The sequence below is a fragment of the Populus euphratica genome, unplaced genomic scaffold, assembly GCF_000495115.2.
Source record: "Populus euphratica unplaced genomic scaffold, PopEup_1.0 scaffold470.1, whole genome shotgun sequence".
Classification (NCBI taxonomy): Eukaryota; Viridiplantae; Streptophyta; class Magnoliopsida; order Malpighiales; family Salicaceae; genus Populus; species Populus euphratica.
In genome coordinates, this window is record NW_011500353.1 from 118,490 (window position 1) to 127,341 (window position 8,852).

Here is an 8,852-nt window from a genome sequence, read left to right on the forward strand (position 1 = left end):
GTTTTACCTTGTTTTGACTTGTGCTGGTCTTGTCGGCATTTTAGCCCATGATGCCACTAGATTTTCCATGTTAACCAAGCACTTTTGTTTTAATGAATCATGCATTTTCTTGTGTCCAATATGTGCTTACATCCTTGTATCTTTTCGTAAATCACCCTTACACGAGCACACTTTGCACTGTCAGGAATCCTGAAAGTTCCATCGATGCACAAAACCACTACATTAAGAATAATTGGCCAAACTTTGATAATATGGTTGCAATGGGCAATGAAGAATGGGAGGAAGAAGATATAAGAGAATTTACTAGGTTGGTAGAAAACTCCGAGAAGTCTTGGGAACCTACTAGTGAGAAACTAGAAATAATCAACTTAGGTAATGAGCAAGAAAAGAAAGAGCTAAAGATTGGCACCTTTGTTACAATTGAAGAAAGAGATAGACTGGTCTCTCTTTTGTAGAAATATATTTATGTTTTTGCTTGGACTTACACAGACATGCCTGGTCTAGATACCGATATAGTAGTACATAAAATTCCCTTAATAGAAGGAAGCAAACCAGTCAAACAGAAAACCAGGCGAATACGCCCGGACATGTTGCTCAAGGTAAAGGCTGAGATACAAAAATAGTGGGATGCAGGATTTCTGGATGTGGTCCAATATCCTCAATGGGTAGCTAATGTGGTTGTGGTCCTGAAAAAGGACGGCAAGATCTGGGTGTGTGTGGACTATAGAGATTTGAATAAGACGAGCCCAAAAGATGATTTTCCTTTACCTCACATAGACATTCTGGTTGATAATGCTACAAGAAATGCTATGTATTCTTTTATGGATGGATTCTTAGGATACAACCAGATAAGAATGGCAGAAGAAGACAAAGAGAAGACCACCTTTGTCACACCTTAGGGAACATTTTGCTATAAAGTGACGCCATTTGGGCTAAAGAATGCTGGGGCTACATATCAAAGGGCAATGGTTACCCTATTCCACGATATGATGCATAGAGAAGTGGAGGTTTATGTGGATTACATACTTGCAAAATCCAAGAAAGAAAAGGATCATGTGCAAGTATTAGAGAGGTTATTTGAAAGGCTGCAAAAATACTAGTTAAAACTGAATCATGCAAAATGCTCATTTGGGGTAAAAACAGCAAAATGCTCATTTGAGGTAAAAACATGGAAATTATTGGGTTTCATAGTAAGTGGTCGAGGAATAGAAGTTGATCATGATAAAGCTAGAGTAATTCAGGAGATGCCTACCCTTAAGATAGAAAAGGAAGTAAGAAGTTTTCTCGGGCGCTTGAATTACATAGCCCGGTTTATATCCCAGTTGACAGTGCCTTGTGAATCAATTTTTTGTTTGCTCAAGAAGAAAAATCCTGGAGTATGGGATGATGATTGTTAGGAAGCCTTTGATAAAATAAAGAGGTACTTGCAAAATCCACCGCTATTAGTACCTCCAACACCGGGGAGGCCTTTGATCCTATACTTGACGGTAACAGAAACAGTTATGGGTTGTGTGCTGGGACAACATGATGATTTAGGAAGGAAAGAGCAAGCTATTTATTACTTGAGTAAGAAATTCAATGATTGTGAGTCAAGATACACAAAAATCGAAAGGTTGTGTTGCGCCCTGGTTTGGAGTGCAAGAAGACTCAGGCAATATATGTTGTATTACACAACTTGGTTGATTTCAGAATTAGATCCACTCAAGTATATTTGTGAAAAACCTTACCTATCAAGTAGAATAGCAAGGTGGCAAGTGTTGTTGGCAGAATATGACATTGTCTTTATGACAAGAAAAACTGTAAAAGGAAGCGTAATCGCTGATCATCTTGCAGATCATGCCATGGAAACCTATGAGCCTTTAAACTTTGACCTTCCAGATGAAGACGTGATAGTAATCGAGAATGCAGGTGGGGAAAACAATACTTGGACCCTTTACTTTGATGGTGTAGTAAATGTATCAGGAAACGAGCTTAGTAACTCGGGTCGCAGATACTGATATGTACATAGTGCAATGTTTGATTCCCTCAAGCTTTTCTCCTTAAACCATGTAACAAGCGTTAGGCCAATAGCTCCCAAGTTAGTTGACTTTAGGGTATTAGGTGTTAAAACACCCCTTCGGGCTTAATTGCTTAGGTTAGGGAGGCTACGAAACCAAACTTATCTACATTTTTATTATCATCATTTTTTTCTTTTTTTCTTTTTTTTTTCTTTTTTTTTCATGTTTTTTTTTCTTAATTATATACAATCCCTTTTCCTTAGTTGTTACCTTTAGCAAAAGAACATAAATAATGTAATAATCCAATATGCAACCCACAATCATATGTTAAAGTGTGTGTGTGTAAATTAAGGTTTAAGAATACATGTTAAATAAGTATATGAGCAAAATTAAGTGATAACAATGCGAGAGTTTGTAAATCTGAATATTTCAGGAAGTATTATAATAGACCTTGTTAAGAATGGTTACTAAGATGCGTCTCAAGAGTCACTTTAACAAAAGAGCTCCTTTACTCTGCCATCCTAGTAACAACAATTATGCACATGCTTTATGAAATGAAAAACAATTTTTTTTTTTATCAACTACTCTCTCCCCCCAACTAAAACGAGACATTGTCCTCAATGTTTAAAGGTAGAAAGATAGAGTATAAAAGATATCACCTGAAATAATTAACATTAACAAACCTGAAACACACTTAAACAAATATAAGAAACAACAAAACACAAATATTAATAAAATCAAAAGACACAAGTTTTTACAAATAAAAATTCAAATCGTAGTTGTGATTGTGGCTCACATCTTCCCTTGGTTTTACGTCCAAGAACGGTTTAAACGCCCTCTATGGGTCGGGGATAGGCTTCCCATCCATTTTTCTTAAAAACTGGCAAACAGGGTCTTTTTTTAGTCAGATTCCCAAGACTATGCCAAGCATATTCTTTATGAAAATGGTTCATAATTCATGAATTGCACGATGCTTATCTCGACTATGATGAGACTTAAGAGTCAATAGAAGATTATCTAAAGACTCTCTGTGTTTTGAAATAATAATGAATTGTATTTTATCTTCACGGTTTATAGATACCATTCCTAAAAAACCTTTTGACAATTTTCACAGGTTTTCCGAAATGCATGTGATTCCTTGAATATGGTGGGCCAATAAAATCCGCTTTGTAAGATTTCTACAATCCTCTTTTTTGACGAGAAATGATCCCCACGTGCCTTAGAATGATAAAATTTAATGAAATTACTTACCTCATTGTCGAGAACGTATTTTTGAAATATTTGATCAGGACAATCATTGAATAAGTAGGGGTCATCCCAATAAAAGTTTTGCACGTCGCTCAAAAATTTTCTTTTGTGTTCAGTACTCCAGTGAGCTGGCAAAAATCCTGAAGTAAGAAAATAGATATTTTTAGCAAACCAAGGCATTGAACTAAGAGAAAGTAAAGATTCATCAGGAAAGTAATAATTGATTGGTGTGATGTTGGGTGTCGAATCTGTTGTCACTTTTGATAAAAGATCCGCATCAACATTTTCGATGCTTTTTTCATCATCGATTTCTTCCTGATCGGTCATGGCATGAGGAAATGGAAGTGCTGGCGGGGGATCAGTCATTTCTTTTCTATTTTCAGATTCAACCCCTTCCTTACCCTTAGAGGTTGACTCATCATCTTTCTCACAAGGTTCAAGAATTGGTTTTTGAATAACCTTTCCACTACAAAAAGTGATGACTGATTTGACTTGATCCATGTGTTGACTTCCATAACTACTTGCATTTGCATTGTATTGCTCCTTGAGATTTTGTTGTGGTTGAGATGAAAACTTACCTTGCTCTTGAAAACTGAGAGCAGATATGAATTTTGCAAGAGTTTCTTTAAAATCTGTTATGCTTTGAGTAAGTTGAGTGTTGATTGTCTCTTGCTTTTCAATGAATGCATACAAAGTTTCCTCAAAATTTCTTGTAGGAGGTGGAGCATAAGGAGGTGCATATCCATGATAATTTTGGAAATTATAGTGTGCTTGAAACTGTGGTTGTGAAGTTTGTGCATTGTTGTTCTCACTCTTCCAACTGAAATTTGGATGATTTCTCCAACCAGGGTTGTATGTTTGGGAGTATGGGTTGTGGTTGGCCCTTTGGAAACTGTTTAAAGCATGGGCTTATTGGACCTTTCAAAACTGTTTAAAGCATGGGCTTGTTCATGGAGACATTTCTTAAAGGAAGGCAAGGTTGGACAATCATTGGTTGAGTGTTCATTTGTTTCACAAATTTGACACACAATGTTTTCAACAGATTTTAATTGACCACTCTTTTTCAATTCTAGTGCCTCGACTTTTCTAGCTAAAGATGCAAACTTGGCTTGAAGGTCATGATCTTCCCTAAGGTTGTACATACCTCCACTAGATGTGTTGCGATGTCGCGGTCGCACAAATTAATTACCCTTACACTTAAATCACACAAGATAGTATAGAGCAAGCAAGGGATCGATCCCACGAGGAAGATTTAGTTTAGATTTTTATGCTATACGTTATGCAATTGGGGGGGTTTTGATTTGTGATAATCTAAACTATGGAAGAAATTAAACTAGTGAACACAATCAATTAAAACTGAAATTTATCAAGAAAACAAACCTTGGTCACAAGCACACATCCACCTACAGAAATCAGAACCGATCCTTGAAACGAAACTCCAGTTTATATTCTGAATTTTTATCTTTTCTTAACTTTGGTTAATTAACGGATCCGCCGTATAACTAGCCCTAACCAACAAATAATCACAGTGTCCGCACTAATGATTTAATCTAATGGCAGCCTTAAGATCTAGATAAATTCATTAATCTTAACAACCAAGTTGTCTGCTTGTGTTGCTTTGATCGAATGTTTTCCCTAAGTTTAATAACGTAGTTCCGCCACAATTATCAAGCTTAGTTGCTTCACAAGTTTATATACCCTAACTCCGGTTTTGATACCAAACTTAGCAATAGATTGTTCACAATAATAACTTAGAGTCCGCTTTAGCAATTATCAACAACAATCATAGAAAACATGCATAGGAAAACAATCATACTCATTCATAATACAAACTGAAAATAAATGAAGAATAAATCTCACAGTTCTTGAAATCTGAAAGTTTCTGCGTCCTTGCAACCAAGAAAAGAGCTTAGCCTTGCATATCTATTGAACAACTACTCCTAAAGATAAAAGAAAGCATTATTTCTAGTATGTAGAGAGGAGAGTTTGTGTTTCTTCACTTCTAGTTGCTACCACCTTTCTTTGATTCTATTGCACTCCCTCCTCCTCTTTCTTGGCTCTCTTGATGTCTATATATAGGCTTCAATGGCAGCTCCTCTTGCTTCTTTATCAACAATGGTGGCTGCCAAACTTGCCAAACTTTGACATTAGTAGTCACCACAAACAACCCACCATTGTAGCCTCCTTCTTTGACAATGGCAGCATTCCAACTTGCAGCTGGTTTGTGGTTGGTGATTTGAGGTTGGTGGATTGAGGTTGGTGGCTACTTTTCTTGACCTTCTAGATTGATTTACTAGAGGGGCTAAATTGCTGAAATTATAACTTGGATGATAGTTTAGAAGCTTCGAAACATAATTTGGACTCATTTCTTCACGAAACCTGATTGCTGGCAGAATTCAGTTGTCATCTTTGAAAAATCATATCGCCCTCATCTGACATCATTTTTGGCTGAAAATTGGAGCGTTTCTAGACCTTTGAGTCATGAATCCAACAAAATTGAGTTTGCATCAATTGGACTTCTATAGCTCTAGATATGGAATTTTGAATGGACAAAGGTCAACAGTGGCAGAATACGAGATTTGACTTTGAAGGATGTGATTTCCATGATCTTCCTCTTTGTATTTTTCTTGCATTACATTTCCAGAAAGGTATGGATGTTAGCTTTTTAGAGCCACTGGAATCACTTCATTTTGATCTCTAGAACTCACACTCTGCACAAAACATCGACTGAACGTCAAATCTGCCAATTATCTCCAATTTACTCCTTTTTGCATTTTTCATCCAAAAGTGCCTTCAAAACATAAAACAAAGAATATCAAGGCATTTTACATATAAAACATGGACAAAACATTAGGTAAATGTGGGTGAAACAATCGAATAATATGGTTACATCAGTCATGATCTTCCCTAAGGTTGTACATACCTCCACTAGATGTATGAGGTTGAGTTTTACTCAGTGCCTCATAAGTACCCGCGGTATCCCAATTTTGAGCATTTTCAGCTAACAAGTCTAAGTACTCCATTGCTTCATCAGGGTCTTTATCTTCAAAAGTGCCATTGCACATCAATTCAACCATTTGCCTATCTTTAGGTGTTAACGCTTCATAGAAATGTGAAACCAATCTCCATGTTTCAAAACCATGATGAGGACAAGTACTAAGCAAGTCTCGATACCTATCCCAACATTTGTAAAATGTTTCTCCTGGTTTTTGAGTGAAAGTGGTGATTTGTCTTTTGAAAGAGTTTGTTCTATGAGATGCGAAAAACTTCTTTAAAAATTGTTGTTGCATTTCATCCCAAGCACGAATGGATCCTAGTCTCAAATTTTGTAGCCATGTTTTAGCTTTATCTTTTAATGAAAAAGGAAAAAGCTTTAATCTAATGGTGTTCATACTACAATTTAAGTTATTATATGTGTTGCACACCTCCTCAAATTCCCTTAAATGCAAGTATGGATTTTCCAATTCTAAACCATGAAAAAAAGGTAAAAGTTGAATAATACCTGGTTTAAAATTAAAATGAGATGCATCGGGAGGAAAAATTATGCATGATGGTGCACTTGTTCTTGTGGGATTCATGTGGTCTCTAAGTGTTCTAGCACGGTTATTCTCATTATTTTCATTATGAAGTGATTGATTATCTTCTTCAGCCATATTTTCTGAAAATGATGAGGATACCCTACAAAGTCTATCACTTGATGTACGTGACCACACTCTCATGCACGTGTTGGAATATAATAAAATAAAGAAGAAAACAAAAGAAGAAGGAAGAAAACAAAATAAGGAGAAACAAAATAAAAGAGACAAAGTTATATACAAGAAAAGTGAAAAGAGAAAATAAAATAAATACTATAATTTATACAAGAACTTACCTCCCCGGCAACGGCGCCAAAAACTTGACACGATGAAAAGATTGATGTCTTCTCCTAAGACTTTGTTGTTGCTCCAATTTGAACTTGAAAATGGCCTTTTTAGATCTTGGGCTCCATATAAAAGTTGAAGGCCTATGTCTTACCTTTCCATCCATATAAATTAGACCTAAATCTGAGATCTACAGCTCTAGATATGATCTAATTACTGAATAGGGTTCCGGTTTGGACTGCACCGACATCTCTTTTCTAAGTTTGGTCATCTCTTTATCCTTTCAATTTCAGTTCTTAAATTCATCAATCAATCCTTTCATTTATGTGATAGGCCTGCATTTAAAATGAACATTTACCATAAATTAAAGGTATCTTATATTATTAGATATATTATTATAAAATATACTTTAGTTAAGGAGTTATTGATACTTCAAGTGCAAAATGATAATATAAAACCTTGATAAAAATACACTTTTAAGTATCAATCATTAAATACCACTACATATTGGTCTAGGTAAGGCTAAAACACCTAATTTATCAAGTCCATAAATACAACCAGAGCATTGGTTAATCCAAAAGGCATTATTAAAAATTCGTAATTCCCATAACAGGTTCTAAAAGCAGTCTTCTGTATGTCCTGCTCCTTGATTCTTAATTAATGGTATCCAGACCTCAAATCTATCTTAGAGAACACCCTAACACCTTTTAACTGATCAAACAAATCATCTATACGTAGAAGTGGATGTTTGTTCTTCACCGTCACTTTATTCAATTGACGATAATTGATGCACAAATGAATCGTTCCATCCTTTTTCTTTACAAACAATACTGGAGTTCCCAGGGTGAGTTACTAGGCTTGATGAAACTTTTATCTAACAATCCTAGAAGTTAGACCTTCAGTTCAGCTAATTCTATAAGTACCATCCTATAAAGAGACTGGGCTTTAAAGGAAATTCCTATAATAGTTTCTATTAAAACTTCTATTCTCTAACAGAAGGTAATCTAAGCAATATTTCTGGGAATATATCTCGAAATTCCCTTACAATAGGAATAATATCTAAATCTATACTACCCTTTTCCAGCTCTCTTACATGGGCTAACCAAGCAAAACAACCTTTCCTCAGTAACATTCTAGCCACCAATATTGAGATTAAATAACTTGGAATTATTTTTCTTTCCCCTTTAAACACTACTCTTTTATCACCTATTCCTTGGATTGTCACCATTTTAGTGAAACAATCCACTTGTGCCTTATGTTTACTTAGCCAATTCATACCTAGACTCAAGTCAAAATCATATAACTCTAATAACATAATATCTACCATCAATTCTAACCCTCTAATATATAGTTTTACCCTTCTATAAATATCATCAATATGTATATTCTCTCCTAGAGAAGTACTAATCATCACTCCTACACCCAACTTACTAAATAACATATGCAAGTTGTTCACAATTCTATAAGCTACAAAGGAATGACTAACTCTAGGATCAATTAAAACATAAACTTGCATTATATCTCACTGTAAAGTCCCTACCACCACATCAGGTATAGCTCTTATATCCTCGTGGGTCATGTGATATATTTAACCCTAAGTCCTTCCTTTCTAAATTTTAGGCCTCCCTCAAGTAGCACTAATCCCTAACTAGGTAAATTTGATAGGACGATCGACTATAATTGATTGCTAGTGGCTTTGGACCTTACTCCTTTGACCATGAGCTCCCTTGGTGGTTCTACGGGGACC